At 45.2% G+C, this 25,268-nt stretch overlaps 1 long non-coding RNA gene across 5 annotated transcripts in view; it reads right to left on the minus strand.

Moving 5' to 3' along the window:
* LOC130153505 (uncharacterized) overlaps positions 1 to 25,268 on the minus strand; it is a 193,618-nt gene that overhangs the window by 77,061 nt on the left and 91,289 nt on the right. The window lies entirely within an intron of this gene.

The following is a 25,268-nucleotide window of genomic DNA, read 5'->3' on the forward strand; positions in this document are numbered from 1 at the left end:
CTTCCTCTGCACTGCTCCTCCCTGACTACCTGCAGCACCGTGTTAATACCGCTCAATACAAGCCCAGAGGCAGCTGCCGCTACGGAAAATTCAGCAGACCCTCTTTGTAAGGGTGTTAGAGTTTTTCCCAATCACTTGGCTTTCTAGTCATCTAGGATTTACATCATTTAACGTGGCCCTTTAGAGCACAATTTCCAATTATTTCCTTGGCTGTAAACAGATCCTAATTGCTACCACAAAACATCATCTGACTTTCAAACTGAGTCACATCAGAGCAGCAGTTTCAAGATTTCTATTAAAGCACTAAATCCAGCCTCAGATCTTGTCCTGGGACCATTCACCAAACCCAGTTTGGGTCCAGAACAGCCACCCCATATTACAGGGCTCTACTGAGAATGCTGATCTGGTCCTTGATTTAGGAACATCAGGCTAAATTTTTTCCTTCCTCTGTAGGAGTTACATCAATTCTTTACCTCCTCCCCTAACTTGACACAAGGTCAAGCAAACGGCCATGAACTACTTCATTTTGCTCCACAGCACACAATAGAAAATGCAAGAGCCAAGCTTCTACAAACCTTCTAAAATGAGGAGGAATATTAGTGCAAAGCATTATGCTCCAAGCAGCAAAGTACAGGCATTGCTATAGTGTCCAGCAAGCCATGATACAAATCATATGAAATATTAAAACGTTTTGAAACAAGTAATGAAACCCTTCCACCTCATCCCTCAACCCACAGATGTTACCTATTTAGGGTACTATCCACAGCAGACTGAGAAACCACCAGTCTCAAGACTTGGTCTGTGGTTAATCTACTCAACAGCTTGAAAAGGGAAACCTGCCACGTTATAAATTTGGTTTCTCAGAAGAGTCTGCTGTCAATGATGTTGAAAACAATATGGAATAGAAACTTTCCCTTAAAAGTAATGGAAGCATCTGTCTTTCCTCAGTATACAAGGCAAATGAATCTGCCTCCTCCCTTTGTACCTGTGTCCATACAGCACTTTGCATCACAGCCTCAGCAAAGCAAATGATCAATAAGACTTTGCTGTCTGAAGCTCTCTCCACATTTTGCTGAAAGAAAGAGTAATTTTCATTGAAGGGGAGAAGACACAAAGGGAGATTAAGTAATCTGCCAGAGGCATGACGGGAAGCCTGCAGTATGGCAGAGAACTCCAGTCTACTCAGCACTGCAGCCTGAGGACCAGGAGATGACCCTCTGCCTCCAGCTGGAGAGGAACCCAGCACGCTTCACCATGGCAGAGCTGCAAGCAACCAGGAACTCAACAACCACAGAAGGTGCAAAAAGGTGCCAAGACTCTCACCAAGCTGGAGGAAGGTCTCTTTCCAGGGGGGCTGATCAACCGGTATCATGCTTTCCCTGCTGGAGGCTGTGGCAGGCTGAAGGAAGCAAATGGCTTCTCCGTCTTTAGTGCTGGATTTGTCCCTGCAGCAGCACGGTGGCACACCATCCCTGCCACACGCTCTGCCACCGCACCAAGCACCCCCCCCCCTCCGCTGAATCCAGGGAGGTGGGAAGTTCCCAGCATTTCTAAGAGATATTTGCTTGTGGTAGCACCAGAGGCTCACCTGCTTTACCTTAGGGGAAGTTTCAGTCTTTTCAGGCGAAGCCACCATGCTTAAATTCCCAGGCTGAGCTCCACACTGTATTCAAGGCAAGATTTTGGTTCCCAGTAATACATAAGAAATGCCGCCTATCTTCCTTGAGCTCACCGCACTGGCTCTCTAGAGATGAGCATGAATTTCCTGAGATACTACAAGTAAATCCATTAATTGTTTCAGAAGCCGAAATTAATTAAAATACAGCCCTTAAAAGAAACTTAGCATCTGTATGTCTTCTCATTGTTCTGGATGATCTTAAGAGTGAAAAAACAGACTCCACAGATCTTCAGTGTAATGAACCTTAATTGGAATCTTTTACATTAGACTGCAACTGAAGAAAACCAGTTGTAATTAAGCTGGGTTATTAATGATTTTATAATCTAACTGTAAGAAGTAAATAAGCTAGCACGAGACCCAAGCTAACTTTTCTGGGAGGGACTGATATACGAAAGGTAGCCCAGCTCATTGCCACTTCCCCCTGCGGCAGCCTCCCTGCAAGATCTGCAGTCGCTGCGCTACTGCAGAGGAGAGCAGGCTGCAGTGGTCACTTGTGGGCGAGCTGGGCTACAGCTGTGGCCATGGGGAGCACTTTGCAGTTCTGTTCCTCACAGTCAGTGATGTGGTTACTTCTGGATTCCCTCTTTTCCCTGGAATGCAGTGTTGTCCCTCATCATTTTTGATATCTGCAGTTCAAACCCTCCCTACCACTCCTCAGGAAAGCGTTACAGACTGATAATAAAACTACTGAAATTCCCACTGACATGTGCAAGCAGCCCATGGCATGTCACTTGGTGTTTTCCACTTCATTTGTTTCTGTTGAGTCACCTCATTTAACAAAGTTTTGTGATCTTTTCTCTAAGGTTGGCATCCCACATTTGTGCACTGCTGAGAGGAGAGGTTAGGACAGGTCACAGGGTTCCTCCCTGGAGAAAGCTGCAGGAAGCACAGAAGAAAGGAATGAATTTATGAAAACTTCTCTGGAAATACAAAGTCATGATGAGACAGCTCTACAGCAGTACTTGTGGGGGACACTGAAGGCAGTGTTTTCTGACGGCCATGAGAAAAAGAAAATCTACATATGGCTTCCCTGCAACTAAAGCAAGCAACTAAACCCAGAACTTAAAATTCAGAGCATGTAAATTCTTCAGTAGTGGTATAATTTAAAAGTCTTATTCCCTTCAGGGGACTTTTCTCATTTTAGACATAGGCAAACAAATTTAGCAAAATCATTTCAATTAAATCTTGGGACAGAGCCCCAAACCTCAGAGCATCTTTCTGATTTTCCCTTTGACAACAGTGCTGGTGAACAGGGCACCCACATAAGAATGGGCAAATACTAGATAAAAGGACACATTTTTGAGCAAGTGTCCTGGACCATGGCAGAGATGCAGAATAGAGATGCTCCAGCTACATCCTGGGAGGAGTCCACAGCGTACTGGAACCTCTTATCACTCCAGGCTGAATTATGGCTAAGTATAAGCAACTGTTAATCTCTTTTGGTTGGGAGCTACTTTTTGGTGAGTACTTCATAAAAACAGTAGCCAATTTTTTTTAAAGCTGAACTTTGAAAAAGTTTGCATCTCTAACTCAGCTAAGAGAGTACCTTTCCTCTATGCTGCAGTTCAGTTCCAAGGTCCATTGTGTCACATTACAACCAACCAGCTGGACTGAGCCTGGATTCACTGGGATAAAACTTGGTCCTTTCTCCAGAACCATTGCTTCCCTGTGCCTCCACACCACTCTACAAGGCAGACAGAGCACACAGGCAGGGACTATCAAGAGAGTTCCTTCAAAGCATGCCCCCGAGGCCAAACTAGCACATTAAGGGAGGCACACCCTGAAAGTACTTCTTCAAGACAAATTGGCCTCAGGTCTCTTGGTCTCCTATACAAAAGAGCCCGTAAGCTCCAAACTGGGATCAACAGAAAGCAAAATCATTTTCCCCTCAGGAAAAATGGGGTAATTTATGCAGGTTTCTCTGTGTTTAAGAGGCACTACAGTGGACTTAAGCAAACACCCAGTTAGCAGCAGCATACACCAACCGCTATATTACCATGTCTCTCTGGATCTTGTAAATCTGCCACACATTTCCAACAGGCCTCAGCAAACACCTTTGTTAAATGGATGGGAAAAGTCACACATCACTGATGATGTGCGTTGGTCCTGGCTTGCAGGACCTCTTTTCTGCCAGAACAGAGCATCATTTTCTACAGCAGCTCTAGTGCACAAGACAGCCTGCAGGTTTTTATGACAGCTGCAGACACTGTTACAGGCTCAGCCACAAAGCACACAGCCCTGGGCTGTAGAGGCGGGGTTAGCTAGGGCACAAAAACTCTCTTCTCCCTTGCTAGCAAACAGCAGAAAAGCTCTCGCTGTAACAGCTTGTTACACACTGACAGCGTGTGACCATCTGGGCTGCAGGGTGAGCTCCAGAACCCAAAGCAGGTGAAGTCAGTAGTTACTTTCACAGCAGGATCACATCCTGGGGGACACTATCAAAAAGCCCGAGTTTACATCTGCCCAGTGCTGGACATTCAGGCATGGTTTTCTCAACCTTTCTGGCCTCATTAACTCACCAGAGCTCCTGCAGTAGCTGAGATGGAGAGGAAAACAGCATGTGGGAAACACTCATGAGCTGCCTCTACAGACACCAGCATTCAGATCCACATCAGGACCTGGATGAAATAAATTTAAAGCACTTCACTGGCACTTGAACTCAGCCCACAGCTGGTGAGGATCTGCTTTCAGGATTTGCTAAGGGGATGGTTTCAGCGAGAGCCTTGAGGCAACCGGTGCACATTGTGGTGTGTTTGCTGTTGGCAGGAGCCCAGGTGTGACTAGCTTCCCTTACAACAGTCCCATTTTCATAAGCACTTCTCTATTGCATAAACAAGCCATAAACCAGTCTCAGAGATAAAGCTTCCCTCCTCAGGTGCTTTTATCATTCCCAATCCCTTTAAGAAAAAGCACGAAGGATTCATTTTGCCCATCAATCTGGATTACATTCTCCTTTTATCAGCACTTTTTCCTTAATGTCTTTGGCCATTCAGTTTACAGGTCCACTTAGATACAAGAGAGCTGAGCTTTCCTCATTGGAAAAGGAAAAGAGTGTTGGGAGGAAGGAAAAAGCCTAAGTAAAATCATCAGTTGTGTGCTGGACTATTGCAAAGGAAGCATCAATTATGCAGGTTTTGGAATATGTTACACTACCCACAGCTGTTTGATAGCTAGGCGATATGATTTATGAGAACAGCCAAGATTCAATTACTGATTTCCCATAAATTATCTATACAGTCCTTTCATCCTATGCCAGGTTATGGAGGGCTCTGATGAACAGAGGGGACTGAGGAGGGGGTTCTCTGGCCATGAAATGAGCAGGGATTTTCAAAGAGAAATCAAAAGGAAAGAAACAACAAGTGATGTAGCGCCAGTGGGAGGTGTTGGACTTCGGATTCATGAAATTGAACTGTCATTCCCAGGCAGGCACAGGAACGCTTAGTACAGATGCAGTGATTGAGCCAGTCTTCAGACTATCCGTCTATTTGTCCTTGACTTCTTATCATGCACTTTGGAAGAGGCAGATTACGGCTAAAAGGAAAGAGCACTTTTTGCTGTATTTTATAAATCTGAAAATATTATTGAGAGAAATTGCTTAGTAAGTTCCTGGGAAATTTTAGATGCATGCACTGACTTTAGTGAGGATTTTATCAAAGCAGAAAAAGCAAGACTGCCCCTTAGGAATAGTAACACCGATTTAATAGAGGCTAACATGGCAGAAGAGTTAAAATGACTGTTAGTCTTGTTTTGAGGCAACACTGACCATGAAATACTCGAACTTCCTGGTTTTAGGATGTATTTGGGTGTCTCTCACTTGAAAATTGTGAACAAAATGTGAATGAAGTGGGAAAGAACTGAAGGAGCAAACCTTGTTCTTGTCACCCCATTGTGATAATGGCTCTGGCCAAGGCTCTTTCCTGCACACAGCCCGTCAAGGACATCATAATGTTGCTATTTATATTTATTTTCCCTCTGGCTTTTCCACCCAGCCTGAATGGCAGTGAGCACACATCTCTGACAGCACGCCACCCCTGTTACCACCACTTTGATTTCAAATATAACATTCTTAATCCGATCTGTGGCAGCTGAAAGTAGAAAACTACCTAATTAGAAATGAAACGCGCCATCCAGAGGAGAATAAAGCAATTCTTTGATTACACTTTAAAGGATTGAAAGAAAAAAAGGGGAAGACGGAAGAAAAGTTAAATGGGAAACTTTGGTAGGACTTCTATGTGCCCTTAGGGGTTACAATCAATAATCTTTGCCTCCCTGTATGGTTAATGGAGAAAGACACCTCTTCGAAGATCAGTACAACTATGCTTGAAGCTTGGGCATCCTGGCTTAGACATACTGTTTCACTCCCTCAAGTTAGATATTTGCATTTTCCCTTCTCCCATCTTTTCTCCCACCCAAGAAAATTCACACTTACTCTCATCAGGAATCCATTGTACCTAGACAGCTATGGGAAAGTGGGGAGAAAATATCACTATGCTCTATCTCTTATAGCTCTGTAATTTATCTTCCCTCTTTTCTTGTATCCCCCTTTCCCTGACTTCTTACAGGCTGTCCTCATGAATGCAACAGAGGCACAGCCAGCACAGCCCTATTACCCTCTGAACCCAAACCAAGGTGACACTGCATAGGGTTGCCTCCAAAACTCCAGCCAACACCTTCTCCATAGCGCCAGTGGAACCAACCTAAACAGCATTAGGAAATAATGATTATCATCTGCAAGTGGGTTCCACAATTCAACAGCAAAATGCTCGCTCTCCATTCAAGCCTGTAGATCTCTTCCATGTGGGGACATAAAAGTCATTACATCTAAAATAAGAGGTAGCCATATGTTACGGGGTGCTGATCCTGGAAGGCTTCTAAGGCAAGGGATGAAGTGGAGCATTGAAAAATAACTTTCATAGGTATTTCAAGTTTTCTAGTTCTTTTCTGTATTTCCTCTGGATTTCTCTTTGACCGCCCCATACGTATTTGTTCTATTTTGTACCTCTCTGTGCCACCCCCTCCCATGTTCACACGTGAGGACGAGGGGGATGCTGAAGCAAACAGTTGCTTGCCTGCTTGTTTGGAAATATTAGAGTGAAACTTAATGTGGTTCCTTGTTTGTGAAGCAAAAAGCTCTTGCTGGGGTACCACTGTAACAGAGCAGCTAAGGGAAATGGATTTTATTAGCCTGGTTTCCAATCCCTTTACTTAGCTGGCTCGTTATTACATATCTATCCCCTTAACTGGGCAAGCAGCTATACAGACAAATAACAGGTGAGGCCCGTAATGACAGGTTGTTACAGTCTGGAGCACCTGAATGGCAAAGCGATTCTCACAGAAGATTGTTTCTGCTCACCTGAGTAACCCCAGGAGGCCTCCGAGGAGCTCGGGGAGAAGCAACAGCCGGGCTGTGCGCTGTGCACGGCTGCAGCCGCCATGCCGGGGCTGCCCGCAGCGCTGCTCAGCTACCGCGCAAACGTCACCATCAACATCGCTGAGAAAAAAGCCTGACCCAGGAGGGGCTCTCATCTCTGGTAAAGGGGAACAGAGGGGGTAATGGCTCACCCCAGCTCACAGTATCGGCTTTAAACTGTGGGAAGCTCTCAGCTCCGGCGCAGCACCTTTGCCAGCACATGGCCCAGGTCTGCTCTCCTCCAGCTGTACATGCTCGAGAGACACGCTCCAGCAGCTGCCTGAGCCACAACTCTTGGATCTGGCTGGTCCCTCAGCCCAGGTATTGTTTTGATGCACCTTCTCCTCAGACATTGTCCTGCAAGGCATTTTGCTGATGAAGAGTCTTTGCCAGCACACCCCAACGCTTAACAAAGATCCATGGTTTGCTGATCCAGCACTAGTTCCCCAGGTCTCTCACCTTCAGACAGGGAATAGCACATAACAGTAAAGCCCTTCCTTGGGATGGCCAGTTAACAGACTGCTTGAGTCTTCCTTATGCTCCAGCCACTTGTTTTCTTCCTGTAAGTGTCTGAAATAATTAATTTAAGATTTAAAGACCCAAGTTACTGTAGTGTGCCCAAAATAATAAATGTCTCAGATTTTCAATTACGCTAAATGTAGAAGTGTTGGATCCCATTTCTGTATCTAATGCGTCATGCAGAAGCATTAGCCCCTTATTCATTAATTAAAACAAGGTCAGCATATTCCCTGATGTCTCTTCATGACTGCACAATGAACAAGCACTGCCTCTGCTGTGGGCAGAGTCCAGTCACAGATACACAGCCCTCCCACCAGAGAACCAGACTTTGGCTGCCCGAAACGGTAGAGAGAACAGCGCGAGGCTTTGGGAATAAACATATCTGGATATAACAGAAGAGGACAAGGGAGGTGAAGCCGCCTGTGTGTCTCTTAGCCTAAACAAGAAGCACAAAGACACATTGCTCAGGGGAGAGGTGTGCAGAAGAGCCTTAACTACACCAAAGAATAGCTTTGAGAACTGAAAATGAAATACTTCTTTCATCCACAAAAGACTTCCAGAAATAAGGGGAAGGAGGAAGTAAAAAAAAAAGAGTAGCGGGGAAAAAATGAAGAAGATCGTTTGCGCCAGGTCTAGTCCCCATCTGTACATACATCCCACTGTCACAGCCCAGATCTGCAGCCACATTATCATGGTGGGCTACACGATAGATACAAGCTCTGTCCTCAAACTCACCCCAGCTCCTCCCACAAGGAAGCATTTACTAGACAAAGGTGGGAAAGATCAGGAAAGAGGTACAGTTTCTCTCTGAGCATTAGCTGTTCTTCCAAACTGTTCCCAGGTACGGGGTGCATTAACACAGCTAACCAATCCCTGCCACCACCACCCCCACACCCCCCCCAGTTTTATCAAAGTGTTTTCTGCTTCTGTCTCATCCCATTTCACTGTTAAGACCTTTTTATGGTCCCCAGGCTCTAGCTGCAATATGGCCATGCCATTCTGGTACCTCAGATGTGTAAACTGCCCATTCTCTCCTCCTACCCTTTGTTTTCCCACCTCCTCTGGACTTCCTCTGCCTGGCTTTCATTTTCAAAGATTTTAGAGGTAGTATTTTATTGTAATGGGTTTTATTATGATGATGTACAATACCCTTAAGTGCTTTGGTGAAGGAAGAAAGAAAGGTTGTGCTATAAATAAAATCCTCATCTACAATCAAAGGCAGATAAATGATGGATGCGTGAGGGTGACTGCACACATGTACCTACAGGCAGTTCCTCCGTTGGGTGGTAGCTGCACTGGGAAGAACCAGAGTCATTGTAAAGATGAGGGTATTTGGCAGTGGCTTACTTCCAAAAGAAGTTACTTATAAGGGGGATTCCCTGATAAAAACCTGCACAGCATCCTTTGGACTAGAGCCAGAAAGATTGCTGAAGGCAAAGTAACACCCACAGCACTGTCGCAAGACTCAATACTGTGACAGAAGCTTCTTTAAACAGCCCTTAAAGACTTGCAGGGATGGCAACACAGCCGTGTTGGATGCTCTGTTACCGCACTGGTCTCACAATACCGGTTTTCCTACTGACTGCTACAGTCCTTGCTGCCATTGCAGCCCATGTCCGATTGCCCCATGCCCAGCGGAAATGAGGAAGAGTGATCACCTTCCTCTCTGCAGCTCCTGTGCATGTGTTTGAAGGCTGCTGTGGTACCTCCCCACCCATTTTTTCAAAACTAGGGAGACATTTGACTTGTGCTCCCATACAGAACTGGCTGTCAGTTCTGTATCTGTACCAGAAGGTATCTTCAGGGAAGGTGAAGCACAGCAGTGTTTGATGATCTCTGAAATGTCCATCTGATCTGGCAACTGCCTTGGTGAGCCAGCCCCAAAACTCTTCTTCCCACAAAACTTCTTTCACATCAGTCCAAAAGCCAACCAGGCTGGGAGCCCACAAGTGAACAGGGAGCACCAGCTGCAAACATGCTGTCTGTGTTGTCTTTTCTGCTATGGACTGATACAAATGTTTCTGTTTCCATAGCATAATTGAGTCTTTATTTTACTGGATTAGCTAACTCTTGTCCCTCATCTGGGGTTTCTGCCCTTTCAAACTGGCCAATGCACAGGCTACTCCTGCTAGAATCATTCTCCAGTGTAATATCTCTAAACACATAACCAATTGTTTTTTAAAATAGGGTTAATAGGTTTAAGAGGTGGGAGGAATTCCTACAGCAGGGGAAAGAGAGCAAAGAAAGTTTCCAGCTCTTGAGATTATCCTCCCTTGAGCTATGCTATGAATGAAAGGACCCAGAGGAAGATGATACGAAACAAAACAAAGCTAAAATAGATATTGAATTAAAAAAAAAACCACACAAAAAAAAACCCCAAACAAACAAAAAACAACCAACCAACACCAAAAAAACACAGAGAATAACAGAGGAGGGGGAGGGTATCTATCCTGCAGCTTTACAGACAGTATTAGCATCTTTTTGCCTAATGAGCCATAGATGTAACAGACACACCATGAAAATAAAAGAGGGAGGGAAAAGCAAGCATCAATAATACAGAAAAACAGCAACAGAGGCTGCTGTTAAGCGAATGTCACTTCCCTCACATCCTCCGAGTCTCCCCAACCAGCTGCCCTCCTCCCTTCCCAGATGATTATTGTCTGACTCTCTTTTAGCACTTTATCTCCACAATCATTTGTTTATCATTATGTCCTGGGGTTTAGAGCTGACAGCAGCCAAGGGGTGAGATTCAAGGGTGCCTCCTGAGGAGTCCCTTGCCAGTGCTAACATCTCACAATGCAGAGGTGCTCCCACCTCACTAAAGTTGTGAAGAGAAGGGGCCAGAGTGCAGGAGGACAGTGATGTTTACCTCTCAGTATGTCACAGGTGGGTTTTCATGCTCAGGAAAAACAAAAAGACCCATGCCTGTCAGCGTGCGTTAGCACAAGCACGCTTGGTGGGACATCCCTTTGGCTTGAAAGCCCTATGCTCGCTCACAGAAGCAACACCAAAGCTTCCACAGCATCATCCACCATCCTTAACAGTTATTTTACTGGCACAGCTCTTAGGCGAGAAGCTGGGGCAATGGCAGGAGTGCCAACCAGGCAGAGGCCCGCCACTGTCCCATCTTCTCACTTAGAGACTTCTGTCAGTAACTTGGACATAAAATGCAGCTGGTTCTAAGTTAAACTACCTTTGCTCTCTGTTTGGGCATATTAATAAGCCCTAGCCTGTTTGTTTCTCTTCCCTGCTTTTTTCTCCTTCCTCCTTCCTTAACCCATCAGTCCTTCCTCCTGTTGTTTTTTTCATCTGCAGAGCCTGCCTTCAAGGTTTATTCCTTTCCCACAAGATTATTTGGAGGTTTGCTTGTGCAGGGCGAACAGCATTTCTGTAATAAAGCCTCAGCCACATTCCATTAGTGTCATTTCCATCTGCAGAAGTGAAGTGTCAGCTAATAAAAGGTAGCACAGACCCCTTGGGCAAGATAAAATGAGAGAGCAAGAGAGGGGGGGGAAAAATATCTACCGTCAAAGATGGAGAAATGATAAATGTCTTTCCAGAAGGAGAAGCACCTGGAATAGGAATAAGGGAACACTGGGGGAAGGGGAGGGGAAAGGAAGGAGGGGGGGTATATTACCTCTGCTGAAAGAGCTTTGTTTCTGAAAGATCTTATTAACTCAAAAATCACCTGCTACCCATATTTTCTGTTCACCAAAGGCAACATGCAGCCTTGCCGCACCTCTGTGGGGAGATGTTAATGTGCAATTGTTGTCTGCAAGCAGTAACGGCCCGGGGGAGCCAGGGGGGCTGTGCGGCAGGGTCCAGCACCGCAGGCAGAGAAATCAGCACAGGCTGGGACCTGTGCGGCTCTGCTGAGCATCGCCTCTCCACAGGGATGAGAGGAGACAGGGTGTCGCTGGCTGTCTCTGAGCTGTGAGACCCACAGGCATTTCTCAGCAGCCAGATACAAGTTTGTCTGTCTAAGCTGTTCTCTGACTCCATGTCAGTTGTCTAACAGGTCCCCCATCCAGATGATGTAAGAACAAGGCGCCTCGGGGTACATCAAAGGGTACACACCCCCCTGCAGCTTAGGGGCATGTTTATGACCCATTTGGTCCTTGTCTGCTCCCATTACACAGAAGGGAGGTGACTGCAATGCTGCTGTGGCCTCAGTGCTGTCCATTAGTCCCCACCAGCCCCATCTGCCCTGCAGTGAAGCAGGCACATCAGTGGTTGCCCGTCTCTCCACAGCACCCTTCCCTCTGGACAAGGACAGAGAGGCCCAGATACCACGAGAGGAAAAAAAGAAAAAAAAAAGAAAAAAAATATATATGAATCAGGTTTAGTCCGGAACAAGGGTCCATTTTATTCCTGCAGCTAGAATTTATCTCCCTGATCTCAGATGATCTTTGTCTAGACTTGGGCTCCAATTATGGAGAAGTTTCAACTCCCTGCTGAATTTATCCATGATGCTCAAGCTTTCCAGGGCAAGATCACTACTACTCAACTTTACAAGCAGCTCCGAGCCCTGTTAGAGAAACACAACCATAAAAGCATCTGTGATTAGATTGCTGCCGATGCAGCAGCTCTTAATGCCATAAGCTGTGTAGCAAGCACAGGCAAACACGACCACACAAAAGGGGTCAAGTGTGCCATCCTCCAGAGCTGTCAGGTCTCCAGCTAGGCCACTGAAGCTATTGGCAGCTGGCAGAACGTGACAACCTTCAGGCTTTTTACATTACCCTGAAGAATACAATCAGTCCACATTAAACCCAAAGGCCACATTCACAAGGTCTTCCTCAGCAGCGTGCATCTCAGCCACAGACATTTGTTCTATAATATACAATGCACATGCACGCACACATATAGATTTTTCTCAAAGTATCAGCCATACATTCTTCACTTTTGCCCTCAGAAACAAGGCTGTTGCCCTTTTTGCTCTTAAACCTACCAGCAATACTTTACTGTCAACATTTTGGAAAGCAATCGCCACAAACAAAGCAACCATACAGGTAAATACAGAAAGCTCTAGTCTTTAAAGGCCTCAGGTTCTTAGCTGAGCAACCAAGAAACTCGGGATAAATTTGGGACTTTCCTTTTGATTTTAAATGGAAATGTTATCACCTGGTAGTCACTCTCCTCTCCTCACTGCTTTGACTACATATGGATTTTTTTTCCTACATCTGTATCGAAGCATCATCCCTGGGGGCACCAGCAACGTTTTTAGGTCTGTGACAGATAACCATGTCCCTCCAATTTCTCGGCTAAAAACTTCCTAAATTCACCTAGGTCAGCACTCCGGGGAGCCAACCGGATAGCAGTTTGCTTAATAAAAGTTGCCTTTATACAAAGATCTAAATCCTATTTTCCAAGAACTGCCAGGGGATTTTCAGGCTGTAATCCACCTACTGATGACCCTCCACAGCAAAAAAAAACTTTTATGTTTCTGGGTGGGATTTTTTTGTTTGAGAATAACACCAGCTTTTTCTGGTGGCTCTGGGAGAGGGGGATGCGAGAGCACCTCAGGATTGCCACAGGCAGAGAAAAAAGGTTGGGCAGTTTTTTTCCACACCTGCTGCACAGCCAGTTATCAGAGATGACAGAAGAAGAGGGATCACTGAAGAGGCTGCAATTCTTGGAAATTTTTTCTCAGGTTCAGCATGGAAATCTGAATGAACCGACAGGTCTCTGAAGGAGCTTGGGAAGCCCTTTTTGCTACTTTAGAGGCAGACTCTTCTGTTATCCTATCGCTGTGCAGAGCATCCAAGTCACTTCCCAGGCAAGCCCTGGGGACTCCCAGCTGCGCTGAGAAATCTTCATCCTGATGTGGATGAGCCACCGTCTCACCCTCCTGCCACAAGAAACTGTCACCTGGATAGAAACGAGGCTGGTACGACAGGAATGTTTAAAGCTACGAACAAATATCCATCAATGGTTCAAAATGTTTGAGGAAGATTTGCTTGTCTCTAGGGCCCAGAAAACCATATTGTACAAAGCTCCTCTTCCTGAGAAGAAATTCGCACTGGGCCTTTAAGCCTCAGGAACGCACGCGATGGATTATTAACAAATGTGAGTGGAAGGGTAGCTCAGTTTAATGTCACCTTTGTATACACACAGGCTTCCATCCTTTCTTCACAGAAAGATTATCCTCCCCACAGATAGATGCTGGAAGTCATCCAAGAATTTAAGAACATTCTTTCATTCACAGGTGGTTTTGGAGCTTACAACAGCAGTGCTTACTCTGGAAGATGATGAGGGAGAGAATTGCCTTGGCCCTTCAATCAGCTTTTGCCCATTTCGCATCAAATTGCAATCTGATAATACTCAGCACAAACTAGAACACTCTAATACAAACAGAAATGGCTTCAGCAGCCAGAAGAAACACTAATGACAGAAATTAAATGGAAAGACACCGAAGCATGCAGCGCTCCTCACTGTCTTGGTGGACAAGTTGAACATGGGTCTGCAAGTGTGCCCCTATGGCAAAGTGGGCCAGCAGCATCGTAGCGTGTGCTAGGCAGAGGGTTGCCACAGGTCGAGGGAAATGTGGTCATTCCCTTCCACTCAGCACTGGTGAGATACATCTGGAGTGCTGTGTCCAGTGCTGGGCTCCCCAGAACAAGAGAGATATGGACATATTGGAGGGTGTCCAGCAAAGGGCTGTGGAGATGACTAAGGGGTTGGAGTGCCTGATGTACAAGGCAAGGCTGAGAAAGCTGGGGTTGCTTAGCCTGGAGAACACTCAAGGAGACCTTAACGATGTGTGCCAATACCTGATGGAGGAAGTAAAGACAACAAGACCAAACTCTTCTCAGTGGTGCCTAGAGTCAGGATGAGAGGCAAAGGGCACAAAGCAAACCACAGTAAATGAGCACTTTCTGCAGCTCTTGTCTCCTTCCAGAGCAACATCCCATGCAGCAGCAGAGACTCTCATGATCATGGCATTGACACTGGAGAAATCAACGCTTAATTCTCATCTCCACCTCTCATCAAGCCATTTCGCTGGGATCAGTGACAGGAGTGAGAAAGGCCCTGTTCTCCTCACTCAGAAATCCAGGGTATGAGGCTGAATTCACTAATAAAGCTTCAGGAACAGCAGACAGAGAGGGATAATATTTGAAAACTCATTGAGCTGCTGACAGCAGTCTAACAAAGGATCATTACAAAGACATGCAGAAGCTGTGACCAGGATGCAGCAAGTTAGTCCAGGACTGAGAGACCTTAGTTACAACAGCAGGATGAAGTGGAGCTAAAATCCATAGGAGCTAAAAAATTATGACCTGACAGCGATACCAATTCTGGAGGGACTGAGGAGGGAAAAGAAACAACAAAGCTACTTAAAACCATATCAAACATACAGAACAAGGGCCATGAGCTTAAAGATGTGGAAAGGTTGTGCCACAAAGGAGCAGAGGTGGAAATAAAGAGAAGTAAAAACAAAACAACTGCAATGGAGATAGCAATAAGAGTGAGAGCAGGATAAAAAAAGAAGCTGGACAAGAATACTGACAAGTCAAAAACATTGATCCTCAGCTTCCTTAGCCAAACAAGACTGGAAACAGTGTACCAGTTGGGCTCCGGGGAGGATGGAGAAAATTCAGACAGGCCATCTACTGTTCCCTCTCCTCCAGACAAAGTCTGGGGATTGTTCACGCATACGCTGTTACACTGATAGCTGTTGCTGCAAGGTGTAGATGTTTGACCAGGGAAGAATCAGGTTTGTAACATCTAGAGGCACCTTAACGTACTTCTCACATGGAAATAGTGCAATGACTCTGCAAACAAATACCTGTCCTGCAGTTTTTTCAATGGCAAAGGAAGATGGTCTGTGCCACCAGGTTTTTTATCCTCACTTATCCAGCCCCAGAAGAACCCCACTCTTACTGAGAGCCCAGATATGTCTCAACACCTCTAGCAGCCTATGTTTCCCAAGTAAGTGCCAAGATCAAAGAAAGAAGGGAGAAGAAACCCACAGGATTTTCTGCTTTAGGACAGTTGGATTGTCTTAAAGCCAGTGTTGAGGAAATTATATAAGCTGCCCTTTCTGGCCTGGGAGATGGCTTCCTCTTTGCTCTACATCTATTTCATCAGATCAAAATTACTCCTGTTGCCAAGATATTTGAAAGCAAATTGCCAAAAAACTTCAGTCACTATCCCCAGCTACTGATTCCCCAACAGGACCCAGTACCCAGTCTGATTCTCACCAAGACATGATTTGTAGGCACAACATCCTCACCAAGATGCCTCAAGAGGGAGAGGCAGTACATAACCCAGGAAATACTACATGCAAAAAATCCAACAAGACTTAGTAGATTCAATCCTTTCTCATTCGGAGGTAACTTCCATATTCATTTGGACCCCAAAAGTATATGGAGGAACAGGAAGCAGCAATTAAATGGTGCAAGCACGGGGTGAGAACACGTGTGTCTGATACCATCCCATGTCAGTGACTTTGACAGGACAAAGCTTTGGAGAGGGTTTCAGCCACAGACGGAGAAAATGCTGCCCCAGTGAATCACGATGCTGGGAAAATTAATTAGCTCCTGTTAAGTCAGCTATAAGCATACACAGCTCCGTGCCCACCCAACCTTTTATCATTATTACAGAATCACAACATAATCTGCCACCGCAGTCTTCCCAGACCAAGGCCAGGACTGAAATAGTAGGGCCTCTGGCTGTGGAGAGTGTGCTGCCATCGTAAATGTGCACGGAGAGACGGCTGCAGCTCAGAGCTGAGATGAACCTCTCCAGCACCTTCATCAGAGGCATCTCTGCTTCCAGGGAAGGGTTCTGACTGGGAGATATGTGCAATGGCAGGACTGTGAGGGCAAGAGGCATCCAGGGTGGAAAAGGGTGGCAGTGATGAATTTGGGGATAAACACACTGTATAATTTCAGGAGAGGCAAAGAAGACAGAAGCACGATACCTGCAGGTCAAACCCAGAAAAGAGTAACAGCACTGCAGACTGGCTGACTTGCAGAAGCCTCAGGCTGGAGCTGAGGCATATTTGCAGACTTAAACAGGAGATCAAAGCATACTGAGGACTTGGCTCAAGCCTTTTCCAGCTAAGGGAAGAGAAACCTTTCTTACCTGTGACAGCAGGTTAAATGCTATGATTTTCAGCCTAAGGAATTGCCTCCTCTTCAGAAGAGACAGACCTGATAGTCCTTCTGATTTGGACTGTTCTGGGTGGGGGTCAGCTGGCTGTTCCCAACCACCGGCAGCCTGGACTGCTGGATGCCAGGATGCGTGCCCATTCATTTCTGAGCAATGTGGATGTTGACCTACACGCATCAGGAGTCTTCCAGACTCATAGTGTATGATTAAAGGGTCCAGAGCAGGGTCCCCAAACTTCCAGCTTTTGTTTGTCATAGCACTGAGAGCATCTAGCTGAAAAGTCTTTTTTTAAAGCTTCCTAGGCAGGTAAAGATGGGCATCAGGAATAGAAGTGTCCTTGCATTACAGTAGCCCGTTCACCATGCCCTGCCTCCCCTTCTTCTCTTGCAGTCTAAATTTTTAGCTAACCCTGTGCACCCTTCATTAGGAGGCAGTCGTCCATCTGTGTCCTACACCAGCGTGCAAATATGCTGACATGCAAAGCGCATGTTTCCCCGCTTGCAGGAAACACGCTGTGTAATGAAAGCATCTCCCAGCAGGAGGGACAGAACTTGTGTGCCAATTACCTTGGCACGCACCATGGGATCAAATGGGGCAAGAGCATAGCAGTAGATACAGCAAAGCTGAGCTTTCCTGCCAGCTTCTGCACTCAGCTTAATACTGCCTTGTAATGAAGTCATTTTGGCCTGCAAGACACACAAGCAGATGGGCTGTCATTCAGGGGCTACCGTCTGCACCATCCGTTCCTTGGGGTTTGAACTTTATTAAGGTCGGTGTTTTACAAACGCAATCAAGGAAGCAAGCTTGAGAGATATTGTGACAGCAATAAAAGTGCGTCCTGCTTCATCAGCGCTTTTTCAAAAATTAGTGTAAATGTCCTCAGTGGCAAACAGTGTTTAGTGCTGCTCAGCGCAGGAGAGGGAGGCAGGAAAAAAGAGACTACACAGGGGTTTTTAAAAGTAAAACTCAAAGCAAGTTTGCCACAATGAGTAAATCACAAGCAACTGCCTCCCTATAGCGCCCCGCTGCATGAAACTCCTTCCTGATATAAATCAGTGCCATATCTAACCAAATATAAAAGCTGTGCCTCTCTTGCTGCATAGTTTACCTTACTCCAAGACGTTAGCAAAACTAGCATCTTCATCTCTTCAGACAATTGCAGTATCTCACCTTACACTGCAGCATGCAGCCACACCATGGGTTTATTGCTTATAACGCCACCACAGCCACCCATCAGCTCTACAGTGCCTGATGTCACTGTACCATCCCTGTTCTTGTTTTGCATCTTCTTTCCCTGCACTGCCATGGGGACTTGAGAGCAAACTGCATGGTGAACCTTAAAAATCAATTCCAATTATGAAACCTCATTTTCACTGCTTCCAAAGTATTTTGTTCTAGATAGACATTCAAATTTTGCTCCAAAATGAGTTTTCTTTTCTTCTTTTAAACAAAATTATATGAGATGATTTTCGAATTTGTGAAAGTGTCTGGGGAAGAAGGAAGGAGGAACAATACATATTCTCACAACTTTTCTTAAAAATACCCAAACAGACAGATAAATAATAAAGTAAATAGCATCACATTTGGTGAAAAAAATGCCTCAAGGCTTGAAACTGGGCAGCATGGCCCCAAAATACTAGTTTGATTTTTGCTGAGAAAAAGGGCAACTGAAGCAAAAAGAAAATAATTCTGCATCAGCTCTCCAGAGCATCCTTGCACAGCAACCGATCCAGCTCCCTTCTTGCAGGGAGGAGAAATCACACCCCCGTATTGACTTCGCCGCACACTCTCCCTGCCAACCCTGATAAGTTCATGGTCTGCTGTCCCTGAGCTGCCGCTGGGCCAATTTGCATGAGGAAAACTGTAAATGTCACACTGAAACACGCACAGTAATATTCTCCCAAAGCAAATAAAGCTTAGGACAAGTAAGCAAAGAAAATTACGCCCACAAAGCAGTTGTAAATCAGCCCCTTTCCAGGCTTTTTGCAAGTTTTGTTGCCTCGTAAGTATTCAGCAGATTCAAAGATTTCACGCAGACAAAAATCTAGCATTTTCCTACTTTCTCACCGTGAAATTAAAGTCCTTACAGCACAAAGGGTGCCATCACTCTGTTAACACAGGACAAGGGACACCTCCCTTCTGAGGTGGAAAGTATAAGGATCCCCCTTCCTGCCTCTGGAAAACCCACACAGAGTCATAGAATTGTTTAGGTTAGAAAAGACCTTTACAGTCATGGAGTCCAACCATTAACGTAACACTACCAAGTCCACCATAAACCACATCCCCAAGCGCTGCATCTACACATCTTTTAAATCCCTCCAGGGATGGTGACTCCACCACCTCCCTGGGCAGCCTGTTCCAGTGCTTGATAACCCTTTCAGTGAAGAAATTTTTCCTAACATCCAACCTAAACCTCCCTTGGCATAACCTGACACGGTTTCCTCTGGTCCTATTGCTTGTAACTTGGGAGAATGACCCCCACCTGCCTACACCCCCCTATCAAGCAGCTGTAGACAGCAATGAGGTCCCCCCGATCGTCCTTTTCTGCAGGCTGAGCAACTCTAGTTCCCTCAGCCACTCATAAGATTCATGTTCCAGACCCTTCCCCAGCTCTTTTGCTCCTCTGTGGATGCACTCCAGCACCTCAATGTCTGTCTTGTAGTGAGGGGCTTCATTAAACACCAGTAGTTTAACTGGGAGACAGACAGAGCTTCACCCCACAGGACTGGAGGCATTTAACTGGGATGCTGAAAATGGAAATAGTAACTAGTCATCCTGGGCCCTTGCTGGGGCAGAGAGATGTCTCCAAAGGATGATTTGCTCCTCTGAGGTCAGCCCAGTGCAGGTGCCTTTCACACGCTGCAGACTGAAAGGGGAGGTTGTGTGGAGGTTAATGTAGATGCTTCAGGACCAAAGTTTGGTGGGCTGAACCTGGGGTGTGAGACATCAGCTTTTAATGTAAAGTCTCCAAGGAGTAGGGAATCTCTCCTGTCCTGGGGAGCAGCAGCTAACAACTCTCCAAATTAAAAACTATTTTATTTTACCTCTTTCTATGGGAACTAACCAGAATGTGCCTACATATAAATCCATTGCTGGTGAGGAACCAGCAGACTCTCCACAGCTGCATCAGCCCAATGAGTAAATAAAGCAGAATCCAAATAAACCATTTCCACTAATTGGCACAAGCCACCTAGCCCACACTGCACCAGCAGAGCGCACCGTCCCTGACTGCACAGTTCCTTTCCTCTCAAGCTTTCCCTAATATGTTTTCAAAGACTGAAACTCTCTACATCCCAGGTAATGGAGAGTAAGATGGGCAAAACGTATATCACTGCCTTGTGACCAGTCTCTCAGCGCTACGCACAGTCAGCCGTAAAGAAAGACGGTGTTTAAGATGACCCTGGCAAGGGTCAAAACTACCTTGTGGTAAATCATTCATTCACCTGCTTCCTGAAACTTGCTCTTCCAGATCACTGATGTTCTGGGTGAGGTTTACAATGGATATTTTTCCCCTCTCAGTACAGGATCACTTAGCTCTGGCAGATACATCTGGTGATTCCTGAAGCAGCAGGGACAGAGCTAACAAGGTGGCTGCAGTGCAGCCCTCACCCCGGGGGGGCTCAGGGACAGGCTAGGACAGTGGAGGGACAAGCTGGAGTGGGACAGAATGGGCCTACCCCATACCTCATATCAAAGCAAAGACTGATTTCTCTCCATGCATCTGAGCAAGCCCAGGATTTTTATCAGCTTCTCCTCTCCCCAATTTCTTCATCAGTCCCTTTTCTCCAAAAAAACCTCACCCTCTTTACCTCTTTTGTATCAGCTTTCCTTACACTGCTGTGCACAGGCTCAGTGTGTACCTAAGGTAAAAGCTCCTGAGAGCACATAAAGGCACAGAATTACTTTTCAGCAAGCAGTAAACTGAGATTGTGACCAACGTGCCTCATGTTATGCAAATACACAGTGCTGGATAAACAATTATGCAAAGCCAGCCCCAAAGTGGACAAACTATAGTGCATGTTATCACGGTGCCTTTCAGGGAACGTTGAACCATGCTCTGATTTTACAGCCTTTCCTTCCACAATATGCTGATTTCCAAGCTAAAGAAACAATCTGAAAACAGGGAAGAGAATTTCAGGGTAACTGGATAGAAAAAGAAAAGGAAAATGCATATGTAGCTTGGAAGCTGCTCTCCAATCCTCCAAGCTCCTTTCCAGTGTGCCTAAAGTTCTCAAAAGTTTGTTTGGGGAGAAGAAAAAAAAAAAAAAAAGAAAAAAAAAGTGCAATTAATCCATTCCACTTTTCCAAAACTTCCCAACATATAAAACTCGGCATAAATCTCCTTCATGGAGTTACTGTAGTGCCTTCAGCAACCTTCTTGCATCTCTGGAGACATTCAGCTGCACTAAGGTTCCTCCAGCACGAGGGACTCAGCCAAGGAAAAAGAATTTCCTCGTGTCCTTCCTCTCTCTCACACTGAACAAGCAATAGCATGGCCCCAAGGATGCTGCCGTGAAGAAGGAGTTTAGGCAATACAGGACTGATTCAGCAGCTTGGTACCTCACGCGGAAGCGCTGGGCTAACATGACCTGTATCTGTTGGGAGAGAGGAGATGCAGAGGTGAGGGAGGTAAAACATAGCCCTAAATAGTTTTGTACCATCTCATGAATTCTCTTTAGAGTTATGTCAAATGTGGGAAGCAGGTGGCATAAATGAAAAAGCTCAAGAAAGGTCAAGCCTGGGAGGAATTGAGCAAGAATCTTTTCATGCAGGGAAGAACTGATCTGAAACAGCCTCTTGCCAGAGGCAACCAGGCAAGAAAAATCAAGTAAATAGCTTTGAAGGAATTGGAGGATAGAATTCGTCTTATTTTAAGCGTAAAAAAAATGAGGTATGTAACCTAGGCTTGTCACCCAGGCTCCTTCAACAGCAGAAAGGGAGAAAGGCACCTTAGAAGGCAAGTAATCCTGGATACCTGTGAAAGCGCCTGTTAGCATGGATCCTGGATCTGTCTCAAACGTGCTCAGAGAGATGAAGTTAGGCAAGGAAAACCCCAACCTTAATCACCGCAGAGCTCCTGGGAAGGTGACAAACATTTGCCAACATGAATTTAATGAGGTGTCTCCCTGGAGCAGCACCCCACTAACAGGTATTAAGAGAGACTATGTGGATGTGAGGCTGGCCATCTGCCAGCTTCAGCCAACCAGCAAAACTCAGCAAAACCAAACAAAACCAAGACGGTCTTTACTAGCCTTTAAATACCCGAGGGGGGAGGGGGGGTATTGAAAAAAGATGGAAAAATACAAGGAAAGATGATGGACACTAAATGCAATAAATGAAAAAAATACATTATCTTCAGTTCCTCTTTGCCTGGTTCTGTAGTAATTTCAGAAAGAATCGTTAGGTTATGAGATAGATTTTATTTATTCCTGATAAAAGAGCAACGCTACATTTTTGACAAGAGTTCTTCAATATGCCACCTGAGTAGTTCTAATAACAGATAATAAAAATGAAATATGATAGGATTCCTAAGAAGATCACAGCGGTGAACCGGGGAAGCTATTTCATAGCTCTTCCTTAGGAGGTAGCCAGATTTCCTAAGGATAACAAGTAAGTTTTAATCAGTCCCTTTGCAAAGGGTGTGGGGTAAGTTTTCAGGATGTGGCTTTATTCCCGTCTTAGCTGTAGGTGTTACATAAGAATCAAAGTAAAGCGAGAGGCTTATAGCTGGATGAAGGCAAACTACCTCTGGTAGCTAAGTAGCAGTGGAAAGCAATGGTGCAGGGGTAGGAAAGATGGTGAGTTTTATTGTGAGCACCAAAGGCTCTGCAGCTGCAGAAGGAAAAAGCACCTCATCATCGTGCTTCAGGGTCCAATGTCAGTGAGAAGATACTCTTTCTGCCATTAGGCAGCACCATGTTGGGAGCAAAGGGTAAAGTGTTTTCAGGCTTTCCCTTATCCTATTAATCTGTCATTACTGGGAACTAGATTTACTCAACCGTCCCGGGTCTAGTTCTTACTTTAGCTATACAGACATAAATGTGGCATTAGCTCTCTAGACTCTTGGACTGATCCTGGCTGTAGGCCCATGCCATTCTGAAGGCAGCCTGGTCTTGCACAGCCCAAATTGCCTGTTAGTTCTCCATGGATTTACATTTGCACAATGTCTGTTATGGGGTGCCATGAAAGCTGGCTGCGAAGAAGAAACACATGAGATGCTTAATGAAACCATCCTTCCATGTATCAACTCTATACATTAAGGCATCAAATCTGCTATTGCTTCTCTTAGGTCAGCTTTTGTTGGCCTTTGTCTTTTGTATTAGTTCCTCCTTGCTTTTCAAACACACTTCCACTGTCCTAACAGAGCTCCTCCACCACTAAAAACCCTACAATCAGACTGCAAAGGAGTCAGAGGGAAACTATCTTTGCTGTTGGCTGCAGCCAACAGAACAGAAATGCTGTGGAAAGTGGCAGTGATTATGCAATACATAAATCATAGGGACAGTATTTTCTCTCTTCCCTTTGCACAGATCCCATACATCACCGTGACTCAGTGCAGTTCTCCCAGTAGGGACGAATTCCAACTTCTAATGCACTTTCCATCTGATTCCTCCATGATAACAGATGGGTCGCTGTCCTGAGATATTGCATTTTGATAGTAATATATTAAATACCTCTGTGTTTCAGAAAAATTTGGTTTGGGGACCCAGCATGAATCTCATTTCAGTGGTTTGAGTTGTGCGTTTTACCACTGATGAGAGAAAACCCCTTCAGTCCAATGGCTATCATCTTGCCTCCCCTTCTCCTCTAGTATTTCTGGTTGTTTCACCACTCTTCCTAGATGTGATAAATCACATAAATTTAATTTAGAGATTATACCCCTGGCTTTGAAGGCAGACAAGGTTAGCTCACTGCTTGTAGCCTGCTAATCTTATAAAACTCCTCCGTTCCCACTTGGCTGAAACTGTTGTTGGGGAGTGAAGGGAGAGCAATATCTATTCTACAAAGTGTTTGGAACTTTGTTGGACACTTGCAGATGGCATCCTGGCCACTGTCCAAACTCTCGTACAGCTGCATAAGGGCAAATGCTGTAATGCTGAAGATTTTCATAAGCCCCACGCTATTGCAAATTCTATCTCAGCAGCACGAAGCTGGTGCTACCATTTCCAAACTCTTCCCAGCCTTTCTGATCAGTTACAAATTTCTCTCAGATACAAGATTTTCCTCAAACCTAAGTAGTTCCCATTGTACTACCTCCTTGTGCACGTTTGTTTGTGACGATTGCTGCCTTCTTTCTATGAAACTGGAAGCCAGGACTCCTTCGCTAAAGCACCACCAGCTCTGCAGAAGAGGTGCATGAGAAAGGAGAATTCCTGCTGTCTGAAGGAGAGCACTGTTTCTTGCCTGTAAGAAGAGCTTTTGGCCCCAAGCCGAGGGTTAAAAATAGTGACCAAGCACATTCTCCATGCAATTTTTCTTTTATTTATAAATTCCCTTTCTAAGGAAACATGTATCACCAGTAAGGGATTAAAATCAGCTGTTTCACGGGCATCCCAGGTGGCTGTCTTTCCTCTCTTTTCCTAATATTTCCTTTAGGCTTGGATAGTTTTTATTGGGTTTTTTTCCTCTTTGCTCTTTCCCACGCCTGAACAGTTCTTGGCTTTGGCAGGCACAGAGACAGCAGTTTTATGACATGCATTTTTTAATGTATCAAAACATACTCTTTTGATTAATTTTTTAAAAAGCAAACTCTGCTCACTCAAGGTTAATATCTTTCCCACTTCAACTGAACATAACAGAGTTCCAGGTGTTGCTGCTGTTAAAAATCTTTAAACAAAACCCTCATCTTCAGAAATTAACAGGGCAAAACCAGCAGCTTCCTAGATATCCAAACCAAGAGATATTTCTGGACCCTTTGAGAAATGGCTCAGAGTGTTCTTCAGTGATGACAGTTTGGCTTATTTGATAGACATTTATGCAAAGCTATGATAGCTGTATGAGCCCAATAGCAGCTGCCCAGATAATTCACATTAGTAGCTCCCTACAGCTCCGAGTACCGTACATACAGGAAATGTGCAGAAATCACACACTGACCTCAGACAAGCACGCAACGTTCTCCTTACTTAGCAAGTCAGTATTTCTACATCCAACACCAAGAAGAAATTGCCTCCAGTCAAAAGCCTACATGCTCTTTGCTGGGTGACCATCTGAGATGGCCTTTAGGAAAAAACATAAGGAAGGGAGGGAGGGAACCATCACTTCAGCCAGCCCTGACCATCCAGGACTACTCCAGATAGGGTGCCAGGGCAGTGCTGCTGCTTTGCCAGGACATCAGAGAACAAGGTGATTTGCAAGCAATTCACATACGTTCACTTTGATCTTTCTCACAAACTTGAGTAACCTCACTAGATTTTAATCAAGTTCTTTAGAGCTTTAACCTACACTGTTAATGCATTGAAGTTAGGCATCTCAGCTTGTTTCAGGCTTTACACACAAGAAGGTAACAAGTATTACACTCTTTTTTTTTTTTTCCCCTTCAGTTCA

The sequence above is a fragment of the Falco biarmicus genome, chromosome 8 (genome assembly GCF_023638135.1).
Source record: "Falco biarmicus isolate bFalBia1 chromosome 8, bFalBia1.pri, whole genome shotgun sequence".
In the NCBI taxonomy this organism is placed as follows: Eukaryota; Metazoa; Chordata; class Aves; order Falconiformes; family Falconidae; genus Falco; species Falco biarmicus.